The 12,382-nt window shown below is 44.7% G+C and overlaps 1 long non-coding RNA gene across 16 annotated transcripts in view; it reads right to left on the bottom strand.

Moving 5' to 3' along the window:
* Positions 1-12,382, bottom strand: part of LOC128094524 (uncharacterized) — a 180,374-nt gene that overhangs the window by 141,968 nt on the left and 26,024 nt on the right. For 13 of the 16 annotated variants that reach the window (XR_008212999.1, XR_008212998.1, XR_008212994.1 and 10 more), the window contains exons 2-4: positions 10,449-10,559; positions 9,634-9,758; positions 8,866-9,046 (exon numbers count right to left, since the gene is read on the bottom strand). This is a non-coding gene — a long non-coding RNA (uncharacterized LOC128094524). Of the gene's footprint in view, positions 1-8,865; positions 9,047-9,633; positions 9,759-10,448; positions 10,597-12,382 lie in introns of all 16 variants that reach the window. The other 3 variants (XR_008212993.1, XR_008212996.1, XR_008213000.1) reach the window with 2 other exon arrangements.

Genomic DNA, 12,382 nt, shown 5'->3' with positions numbered 1-12,382 from the left:
AGACCTTAGCCCAATCCATGCTGACTAATTTCATTTTCGGTACCACTGGAAAGCTTTTAAAAATTTGGATTTTTTTTTTTTGTTTTTTGCTTTTGTTTTTTATTGTACACAGCACAACACACACACACACACACACACACACACACACACACACACACACACAAATGTCTAAATCCTTTAATGGTTACAACTATTTAAGGTTTCAGCACTCCCTGGATAAGAGTAAACATGTCTGCAGGTGGTGCTTGGCCTTGGGGGATGTCATTTGGTCTCTGAGCTGCCCGGTTGTCTGAGTTCTGAAATCAAGCAATCATGCTATAGCAACAAAACAGGATGACTCATTTGTCATACCTTTTCTGCATGGCAGACACTTGTGATAAAGCCAAAGCCATTGGCTTGCACCTCCTTGAACCTACCATAAAGTATGGTACTTTGGGTTCCTCCTGGCTTAGCCTGAAAGTCAGCAGCCACTGTGAAGTGAGTGATAGGTTTCAGGAGGAGGAGGTCAAGAGGGACACGGAGAAGGATTACTGGGGAGTAAGGAGTTCATTAGAAGACTCATTAATGCCATAGACAGACAGAGAGGCAACAGCACACTGGGAGTTTCTGAGGAGAGTTTAGGCCTTAGAGCCAGAGACAGACGGATAGCACAGTGACATTCTGGAGAGAAGAGTTAGAGCCCAGAAGTTGGGTCTGTTTTTTCCCCGTTTTTATACCTTTTGCGAGTGGGGAAGATTTCACAGCACAAGCCTGAAGCCAAGCCATCAACACCCTTTTGATGTAAAGTCACTTCTCAGGCTAGAGATCCTAGAACCGGACAGTCTGTCAGCTTGGGACTCACAAACAATGTCTCAGTAGGGAGCCTGTTGGGATCTGTGAGAAGAGACTACTGTAGATAGTATGGCCTTAGCAGAGGCTGGATTCTAAAGTTATATTCTTACAACAGAGCTGTCCTCATGGATGCAGACAGCAGCTCACCCCCAGAGGCTGCACAGACTCTCCATGCAAATCACAGGGCTTTCTTGTAAGGACAGAGGATTCAGCTTCTGAAATGGGGCCTACACCAAAGTGTGTGTGTCATTGGGGGTGGGGATAGCACCTAGAAGCAGGAACGTGGGGACAAAGCCTCTTTGGGGAGAAAGTCCCCATGACCTTTGGAAGGACACTTCTGAGAGGCACTCACTCAGCATGCCACTTCAGAAGGTCCTCACAATATGGAGCTCACATCTCAACAGTGTGCTGAAGATGGAACCTAGAGCATTACACACGTTAGGTAGGTGCTGTACCACTGAGACACATCCTCACCCTCTCACTGGTGGACAGATTCTAGGCAAGTGTTCCACCACTGAGCCATACCCCAGGTCCTCTCTTGAGGATTCTAGGCGGGCAGATTCTGGTTGGGGACTTAGAGAGGAGTGAACCTTTCTGAGTCCCCAACCAAATCCTGTCCACAGAGCACCTAAGGAGATGAAAGAGCTCTTTGTGGACACACACGCACACACACTCACAAAGAGAGAGAGAGAGAGAGAGAGAGAGAGAGAGAGAGAGAGAGAGAGAGAGAGAGAGAGCGAGAGAGAGAGCAGATCTGTGTCCCAGAGGATTCTGGACACAGCACCACCTAGGCTCTCAGGTCTGAGATCAAGTGTGTGTGTCTTGTCACTCAGAGAGATACCACACTAGGGGTCAAGACCGCTGATCCTTCTTCACTGTCCTTCCCAGGGCTTGCCTACAGCGTCAGCTCTGTCATCCTCTGTGGCCCTGGGTCTCATCTTCCCATGAACCCAACAATAGCCAGGACATTGTTAAGCTCTTCCTGGGTAACATTTTTCTTTTTCTTGTTTTTTTAATATTTTTATTTTATAATTAATTTAAATTTACATATCAGCCACGGATTCCCAGTCTCCCCTCCCCCCCAGGCCCCCACCCCAATTCCACCTCCTATTCCCACCTTCTCCAAGACAAGGTCTCCCCTGGGGAGTCAGCCCAGCCTGGTAGATTCAGTTCAGGCATGTCCAATCCCCTCCTCCCTGCACCAAGGCTGAGCAAAGTGTCTCAGCATAGGCCCTAGGTTCCAAAAAGCCAGCTCATACACCAAGGACAGGTCCTAGTCCCACTGCATGGGGCCCCCCTAAACAGTTCAAGCTAATCAGCTGTCTCACTTATCTAGAGGGCCTAGTCCATTTCCATGGGGGCTCCTCAGGTATTGGTTCACAGTTCATGTGTTTCCGACAGTTTGGCTATTTATCCCCGTGCTCTCTCCAATCATGGTCTCGATATCTCTTGCTCATATAATCCCTTCTGTCTCTCGTTGATTGGACTCCTGGAGCTCCTCCTGGGGCTTGGCCTTAGATCTCTGCATCTGCTTCCATCAGGCACTAGATGAGGGTTCTATAATGACAGTTAGGTTGTTTGGCCATCCGATCACCAGAGTAGTAACAGGCTTTTTCTGTACCACAGCAACCCAATGGTAGGTTATAAACTGGTTCAGCCATTATAGAAATCATTATGGAGATTCCTCAAAAAAACTAAAAGCAGAACTTCAGATGACCCTGCCATACCACAGAGATTCCACTCAAGGTGGCAAATGACTTTCAAAGTCTCCCCCCAGTGGAGACCCATAAAGAGACAGCCACAGGCTATCACCCTCAGGACCCAAAGTTTAGCCATCAGCCTCAATCAGGAGGAAACTGGCCCACTTGCACTCTGCCTTACTCCTCCAGAACTGTCTGCTATAACCAAGATGTCTGGTTGTCCATCAACAGATGGGTGGAGAAAGACAATGAGGTGCATGCACACAATGGAATTTTATCTACCATAAAGCACCAGAGACCATCATGTTAAATGAAATAAGCTAGACTCAGACAAACATTGAATGGTTAGTTACCTCACTGTGGAACCTATATTTAAAAAGTGGAGAGGGTAAGCACAAAAGTAGAAGGAAAGAACTAGAGAGAGTGTGATGGGGGTTTGACTATGATCAAAGTGCCTGATATACATGTATGAAAAGTCATAATGAGGGTCTGGAGAGTAGTGATTAAGAGCCCTTACTGCTGTGGCAGAGGACTCGGGTCAGTTCCCATCACTCAAATGAGAACTCATGGATGGCTTCAGTTCTAGGGAGTCTGATGCCCTCTTCTGGCCTCTGGGAGCACTGCACACATGTGATGCACATGCATATATGCATGCAAAGCATTAATACATACGAAAAATAAAAAATAAATCTTTTTAAAAGAAAATTTCATATTGGAACACATTACTTTTTTTTACAATGAGTATATACTAATTTAAAAAGGATTTTAGGAGTGGAGAGATGGCTCAGAGATTAAGAGCACTGGCTACTCTTCCAAATAGCTATGTGCTCTTCCACATAGCTGCTCAAAACATCTGTAATTGCAATTACAGAAGATCTGATACTCTTTTCTGGCTTTTGCCAGCACCAGAGATACATATAGCTCCAGGAAAAATATCTATATATACAAATAATTTGTTTAAATAAAAAAAGAATAAAAAGGATTTTTAAAGTGCTCATAGGCAAATCAGAGTCTGCAACCTGGGACTTCTCCAGGTAAGGGCTAAAAGGCTGTGCTGAAGCCAACCTGGCCTTCACTGCAGGGTTCAGCTCCCAGCTGAGCTAGCCCTGCTGTTCTCTGCCCCATTTCACAAGGAACAACCCCAAGGAAAATAACAGTTGCCTTCATATGAGAGGGAGATAGTCTGATTTATTTCCAGGGCTAGGGAGGGTCTTGAAGGTGAGTAAGGGCTTCGCAGGAGAGCAGGGAAAATGATTAACCATCAGGCAGTTTCACAGACTGAGCTCCCACAGCGAATTTACTGCTCTGGGAAGGACCTGAACAAGGACTGTGATAAACCAAGGGTTACAGGTGACTGTGAAAAAGGGTGGAGAGCTTGGCGTCAGGAGAGATTTGTGGAAATATCTCAAAAAAGAAGATGTAGTTAAAAAACACTAAAATCATTCCCAGTAGTCATTGCTTCCCCACAGCACTTCCGGAAAGAAGCCCATTGAGCTTCATCCCAAACTTTAGGGAAGGATAGCCTGGGCGATTCTACCCCCAGGGGGCTGCCCACTGCTTGGGAACTGATAAAATGGTCACCTGACATCACAACATAGTCCTGTATATGCCTGCCACCATACCCAGTACTCTCAGCTGTTCACCACTCACAGCCCACATGTCCCCTCCAAAGGATGACCTAGTTCGCACGTGAAGAACATGAGGTTGGCAGAGGTAAAGGAACTCTTTGGAGGTCAGAGGTCCATGTCTATCTAACACTACACAGATCCATGGAAACGCTGTCTGGTTGCTCTCAGCAGAGGTCACCTTGGAGGGGGCCATGCTGAGATAACTGGAGTCTCCATGGGTCAAGAAGAATGCACAAAGACATTCAGCCAGGACCATGAAGTCCTCAGGTGCTTTCTCTGCCACTGCTCAGTCCTTGATGTCACCCTAACTCCTTCCAATACCAATTTCAGTAACCATCACACTTGATCCTGAGGAAGAAGAGAAGATCTGCTCAGGTCCATTTCATACACGGCAAAGTTGAGGTGAGAGGAGACCACCTGGCCAAAGCCTCACATTAGAACTGACACACGCCAGAGCCCCCAAGTTTAGCCACAGAGAAGCTCAACAGAGAGCAAGATTCCAATACGACCTGGTTTGGGAGCGCCTGGTTCCCATTCTCACAGCTCTTGGCACGGGTGACAAGAAGAGACAAGCTGACGCAAGGCAGTTCTGGGGGCAGTGGGAGCAGGCAGGAGCTAACACGTCTCTCCTGAGCCTGCATCTGCTAAGCATCCATCTTTCCCCGCCCTGGAGTCTGGGATTTCAGAACAGTGAGGCTTGGAAAGGTTAGCCTGAGACCCTGGGCACCAGGGACTTATTCTCCTATCTCCCCGGGGCTAGTGTCTGGCTCTATCCCTTTCCCACACCCATCTGCTGTCTGGTAGTGTAGCTGATATCCTCCAGGGACCCCTGGCTGGCTTCCATTTTCAGTAGATTTCCTTGAGCAGCCTAGAACCCTCAGACTAGCTACTCAGGAGAATGTCCCCCAGGGTCCAGATCATATTCTAGGAGAGACGTGGTGGTGTACACCTTTAATCCTAGTACTGTGGAGGCAGAAGCAGGCAGATCTCTGTGAACTCAAGGATAGCTTAGTCAGGGTAGTAAATTCAAGGCCAGCCAGATATGTCTTGAACTATTGAAAAGAACAGAAAAAGAAAGATCAGATTCTACAGGAAGCTTGCTTGACTAGATTGAAAGATCCCAAGTCCTTCTGAAACTCGCCCCCTGAGACATATCTGACCATGCATACAGAATGCTATGAAAGTGCCCTTCATTGTCCTCTTTCACCTTCAGCAGCCCCCAGAGAGGCAAGGTGGGGCAGAGGAGAGACCATTCATACTGGAGAGAGGTAGGGGTCTTCCTCACCACATTACCTAAGTCCCTGGCCAATCCACATCCCCATGCGATGGTGAGGCCCAGGCTCCCTTCCATAGTGTCTGATTCCATTGTCTCCCCAACACAGATCTCCAAGGGAGAAAGGTCAGCCAAGTCATGCTCTAGTCCCCTGAACACCATGGTGTACAGGAACATAGTTTCCTACTCCACATCCCTCCCACCCCTCTGTACTGGGCAGAAACACTTAGCCAAAATGAACATAAACACAGAAAACGAACTTCAGGCTGGCTGGCTGATTTCCTACAGGAAATGCATATAGTGCTTGAACACCTGTGATACACTTGCAAAATCTATTTTTAATCATAAAACCCCACAACTTCCAATGTTACATGAAAATGCACAGGATGTATCCTTTTGTCATAAGAAAAATAGAAGTGATTAATTAATGCTCAATTTCTAAAAAATCTAATCATTTAGGGTTTTAAGATTTAGTTTTTTTTTTTAATTCCGTAAAATGTATTTAATTTTATGTATATGAGTGTTTTGTCTGCATGTATATACCACATGTGTGCTTGGTACCTGCAGAGCTCAAAAGAGAGCATCCTAATACCTGGAACTGGAGTCACAGACAGTTGTGAGGTACCATGTAGGTGCTAAGAATTGAACCCTGATCCTCAGCAAAAAGAAAGTGCCCTTAGTTTATGTCTCCAGCTTCTTGTTATTATTTATAAATACATATGGGGGTGCATATGGGTGTAGGTCCCCATAGAGACCAGAAGAGGGCATCAGATCCCCTAGAGCTGGAGTTATAAGTGGTTGTTAGTCACTCAACATGCATGGTAGGGACTAAGTCAGGTCCTCTGCAACAGCAGCAAGTGCTCATACCCACTGGGCCATGTCTCCAGCCCTATTATCTAGGGATTTAACCTAATCATTTAGGTACAAGTCCCTTGCAAAATCCCTGGGTATATAGAGCTGGCTGTCCCCATCACCACTTCCAAATGCATGGCCTCATCCTTCCAAAGGCAGATGTTGGGGGAAATCCATAATCTTAGTTGATGTCATTACAGGATAAGAATAAAATGAAATAACTCAAAACTTCTGAAAAGTATATGAATGATAGGAAAACAGGAGCTAGGAACAGCCCTATGTCTTTTTGTTTGTTTGGGGGATTTTTTGTTGTTGTTGTTTGTTTCTGGAGATAGGGTCTCTCTAGGTAGCTCATGCTGACCTTGGATTCAAAATCCCTTTGCCTCAGCTTTGTGAAAGCTGGCATTAGAGGTCTGTGCCACTACATTGGGCCTGTGTCTTCATCTTTAAGGAGAAACTTCCAGGATCTCACTTCATTTACATGGGGACAGTTTGCAAGGAAAAAGTAACATAGTTGCTTAGAGCCTTTTTTACAAACTGTTACAGCCTATTAACTTTTAGAACCTTACTAAAATGAACATTATAGGTATTTTCTTAGAAAAAATGTCTTTTTTCTTTCTTTTTTTCAGATAGAATCATACTAAGTAGTCTGGTTAACTTAAAACTTCTATGTAGTCTAGGCTAGCATAGAACTGACAGAGGTCCACATGCCTCAGCCTCCAAAAAATGCTGGAATTAAGGACAGGAGTCACCATATTTTCTAAATCATTTTCATGTCTTTATATTCTTTCTTTTTTTTTTCATAACCCACTGAGTCCAATTAGTGTTGTCTTACACTCATAGGGATGGGACCATTCACTGGAGCATGGGCAATTTACCAGTGGCCACACTCCCAAAGAAAAAAACGAGTAAATGTGTTCTCTATGTAAAACAGTAAATGGAGGCAGCCCATCATCAATGTAAGAGGTAGAAGGATTCATGAATGTCCTTGACCTTCCTTCAGAGAGTGACCCACTAACACAAAACCAAGATAGTATATACAAATACACACACACACACACACACACACACACACACACACACACACACACATATATATATGTATATATCACCTCCCCCACACCCTCTCTATTTTTAACTCAGCTAACTCAGCTATCACATTCCAAAGATAACATCCATGGCTTGTTATGACCCAAATCAATGATCTGAGTAGGAGAAACAAGTATAACACAAAGACAAATTTACAGTAGTAACTAGTGGTTGACTTTGGCTGCTACCCTAACTGGATTCATGAAACTCATGAAGTACAATTTAGACTATACGAGATCCACATCTGAGTGGCTGAGTCACTGTGAGGATATGGGCCAACGGTGGAAAGTTTGAATTTAAAACAGAGGAAAGGGAGCTGAGGTCTTTCCTGACACTGGAACACACTCTTCTTCTGTCCTTGACTTCAGAACTGCAAGCTTTCCAGCCTTTGGACTCTTTAATGTACACTTCCTGGGGGTTTTCAACCTGCAGCCTCAGAATGAGAGTTACACTCCCGGCTTCCCTGGTTGTGAGGCCTTGGCCTCAGACTGGACCATGCAACCTATACTCCAGGGTGTCAAGCTTTCAGACAGTCTGCTTAGCATCCATGATTACATCAGCCAATTTCTCTTTCGTATGATCACATAATTATATGATCACATAATTATTCTACTGGTTCTGCCTCTCCGGGAAGCCTAATAAATAATTAATAATTAAATATTAATTTTATTTTACAAAAAATGCCAGTAGGCAGAAAATGGTGACCAAGACCAAATAATCTGAACCAGAAAGCTCAGATTAGGAACTTTGGAGACACAGTATAGTGAGACTTCAGCTGGTAAAGGGCTCAGCAGTTCCTGTGCATCCCACCTAAGGGCAGACCTGAGACTTGGTGGTCTTGCCCTTGGGAACTCGGGACAAGCTACTCTCTCTCACCCAGGACCATGGGCTGCATCACTGAAGATGAGATTTCCCTCTCATGATTTTAAGGGAGTCCATAAACTCTCAATGCTCAATGCTGGAAGGTGAGGCTCACTGAAGCCCGATGTTACGTCAGGACTCTAATGCTGCCCACCAAAGAATGATCTCCAGGAACTGCAGCTTGGAAAAGACTAGAAAGTTTCCACACACATCAAGAAGTAAGTCCAAAATAATAATAACAGATGCTGAGGAAGTAGGAGAGGAGGAAAAGGAAGAAGGGGGATGAAAGATGGACGGAGGGAAGGAGAAAATATATGGAGAAAGCAAAGGAAACAGCTAAAATTCCACCATCTTTTAAATTGGACATACCTGTTAATTAAGTCTAAGATTCATTCACCATCAACTTCAGGGTCCTCTGGGTCACTGTTTTTTCACATCCCCTCCCTTGGCCCACAACAGCCACCCATCTGTAAGACACCTCCATTTCTGTCTTTGATTATAGTTAACTTACTTAACTATTCTGATTTTAAACAGCTTTATTAAGGTGTAATTTACATACCACAAAATTCCTGCTACTGGGTACAGAATGAGCAATTTGTTGCTAAATAAAGGTTTTAGGAACAAAGGATACTGTTGTGTTTGGGGACTGTCCCTGAGGAATGGCTCTGGGGACTTGATGCTTGGATCCCTTCCTGAGAAAGAAGGAAGGCCTCTGATTCCAGGAGGCAGAGCTGACTGTGTGCCCAGGTTCTAGACACTGCAGCAGCTGGAGGAGTCCCATTGCATTGCACAAATTATTTCTCTGAGTGTAGCTGAAAGGGATTGTAGGCTATAATTAGAATAATGCCCTGCAGGATTACATTCACAAATGTAATTACATAATCGTTTAGAACTAGATGGCACTGTGAAAGAGTTTCCTGAGGAGTGGGTGAGGGGCAGTACCAGGCCCCCTGTGGAGGCAATGATGCAGAGACCTCTTTCTGACGCCACATTAGCATAGAAATAAAGTCCAATGTGAAGATCCTCATTTAACTCCTTAACTCCTCAGTGGGCTTGCCCCAGGCCTCAGAAGACCACATATTTGATAGGGAATGCAAAAGCTGAAAGGTAACCCACACTGGAATGTCAATCAGTGTTCACAAACCCTCAGAAGGGAAATGGTGGTCGGCTACTCATGTTTGTTGCATGGAAATCTTGCTGGTGGCATCAACATGGTGGCAAGTTCTGTGAACCAGTCACACCAGAAACACGCAGACAACCTGCTATCTTATTCTTTCAAAGCCAGAGGGACACTTAGTATTTGGGGTCTTTCCAAGTACCATCTATTGAGGGAACGGAAATGCTTGAGTTTTGCTCAAGTGTGACATTTTACACCCCAAATCAGGGTGGCAACAATCACCTGGAGCTGTCAACTCTGACAGAGCTGTTCTGTGTGCTTTCCAAAACTTTGTAAAGTGTTCCGTATGTTTACAGGCATAACTGAGGAGGCATATTTTCTTACTCCAAGTGTCCTACATTTAGGTCCTGAAAACAAAATAAAATAAAATAAAAGTTGCCGAATAAGTAGAGTACAGCTTGTGAAAGCCATGACGATAAATCACATTAATTTGGACCCCATTAATCTGAATCATGCACTAATCCCATAGGCCTGGAGAAAGCTTAGCTTTGAAAAAAGAGTTTGCTTCCTAAGCAAAGGAGGGTGCTGTGACAAGTCATAGGAAGTGTAACATCCTCAGAAGCAAAGGTAGTTCTTAAAGAAAACCTGCTCAGTAAGATATGCCTGCCCAAGAGTCCTAATCTCAGGCTCACTCTGTGCCTCAGCTATCAACCAACATGCTAATTTACAATAAAGTGGGCATCTTGGGGACCTCCTTAAGTCTAGCCATTGATGTAGCCTGAGGCCTGGAGAAAAGAGGGAGTCAGCAGCCCAGCCTGGTGATTCAATCATCCATTTACCATCCAGCTTCCGGTAGGTCTCAGGTTAGCCTCTTACTGGAAGACTTTAGACAAGTTGCCTGATGGGGGAGCAGAAGGCCGGGGGTCTCACTCACTCACCAAGTTTACATAAGACTGGCCTAAAGAAGTCCAACTCTGTCCTCTGTGTGAGTCCAGTGCCTCTCCCAGATCTTCACAAATTTCTTGAGCATCCTCCCATCCAATCCTCACCGAATGGACTAAGATGCAACACTAGCCCTTCTCAGCTTACACACATACCTTTGGGAGGCTTGGCTGAAAGTTAGCTTCTCAAGAATGCGACCAGTCTTCATGATCCCCTTCGCAGCATGGAGATGCTCTCCTGAGAACTCATTCAGGTGTTTCCTGGCTCTTCATTGAAGACACAGAAAAGAATCAGGATAAGCCACTATGAAGAAAAGTTGGATTTGTTAAGAAAATGTTGGGTTGGGCCTGGTAGCCCAGGCCTGTAATGCCAGGTATTCATAAGGGTGAGGCAGGAGGACCATAAGTTCAAATCCAGCTTAGGCAACTTAGTGAGACTCCATCTCAAAATTTTAAGAAAATTGTGTGTGTGTGTGTGTGTGTGTGTGTGTGTGTGTGTGTGTGTGTGTGTGTGTAGTCTGATAGATAGTTCAGTAGCAGAGCACTTGCTGGCATGCATAAAACCCTATATTCAATGCAAAATACTTCGGAAAAGGAAATGGATACAAGGCCTAACAAAAGGACAGTTGTACACAATGAAGGGCAGGTACAAGCTTCAAGAGAGAATCTCAGTTAAGTATGAATATTCTAACAGAACTATATGATTTCAGTGGCTTTTGAAATTATTGTGTTCAAAGGATATAAAAGATTACACAAAATAAAGATTACAAAAAACTTCTAAGGAAGTTTTCATTAGTAAATGAGATTATAAGGAGTTTATAAGGCACATTGTGCAGGTTTACAGGCTGACAAGATAAGTAAGAAACACAGATCAGGGCTGAAGAGATAGCTTAGTGATTAAGAGTACCTGTGGCTCTTGCAGAGGACCCAAGTTCGGTTCCCAGCATCCATGTCAGCAGTCTCACAACCTCCTATAACTCTAATCCCTAGGGATATCATGCCCTCTTCTGACCTCTGTGAGTACCTGCATATATATGGCATTACACTCATGCTCAAATAAATAAAAATTAAAAAGTAAATATTAAAAAAAAACCCAGGGTCAAAGGAATTCTTACTATCCATAGGTCAGAAGGAGGTCAAGGCACGTTTTGCTTATAATCTTGGTTTATAGTTTTGTTGATTAGCTTCTCAGAAAATGACAAGTTTATAGATGAAAAGGGAGAAGGTCAAACTCAAGGGCTATCCTGTGTTTCGACCTTAAATATGGCTCGTTGCTATTTTAACATTTTTTCTTGAAGTGACTCACAAAAGGAATTTAAAAAAATCTTCACAGTGATTTTTGCTGCTTTTGTTAGTTTTGCTGAAATTCTTTTTTGTTTTGTATTTTCTGTCCTGGGGCTTGAACCTAGGGCCCAGCACAAGCTAGACAAAGGCACCACCACTAAGCTGTGTCCCCAGCTCTCTTTGTCATTTTATTTTTCAGTTCTAGACAGGGTCTGGTTAAGTACCCCAAGCTGGGCTTTACCTCTTGCCTCAGCCTCTACCTGGGACTAAAGGCCTGTGCCATGAGGACAGGCTAGAAGTTCCTGCCTATCAGCTAGCAAGGATGAGAGGCTCTTTTCTCTTCCTGTGTTTCCCACACTTTCCCACCTTTGATCCCACCTTGAGCCAATCTTGGGCTGTGGAGAATAGGAGATGTAATTAGCTCCAGGCAATGTCCCAGGAAAGGGGCTGCAGCGAAATCTTTAGGCAGCAATGGGCAGCAGTCTACAGAGTAGGATCTGGCCAATATACCCCATAGGGAAGGAGATATTGTTCCAAAGTTTCCACAGAAAATCTCAGCCTGGTCCTCAGCATCCTGCACCCTTGTTTCCAAGGGTGTCCCTTGCCAGCAACTCTCAGTGCCCTCCCTCACTCACCCTGACCCCATCTTGACTCCCTGGCTCTTTCCTCTTTCCATTGTCTGCCTCTTACCTTAGTGCTCCCTCTGTCTCTGGGGCAGCCACAGGAACAGAAGCTCACTCCCTCTGAGGAAGCTCTTCCTCCCTCCATTCATTGTTTCCCTGGCTGCCCATCCCTCCAGTTAGTAG

Source organism: Peromyscus californicus, unplaced genomic scaffold, assembly GCF_007827085.1.
Source record: "Peromyscus californicus insignis strain IS unplaced genomic scaffold, ASM782708v3 Scaffold_4__1_contigs__length_199733344, whole genome shotgun sequence".
Lineage (NCBI taxonomy): Eukaryota > Metazoa > Chordata > Mammalia > Rodentia > Cricetidae > Peromyscus > Peromyscus californicus.
The sequence above is the reverse complement of the archived record's forward strand: the minus strand, read 5'-3'. Positions and strand labels throughout refer to the sequence as shown.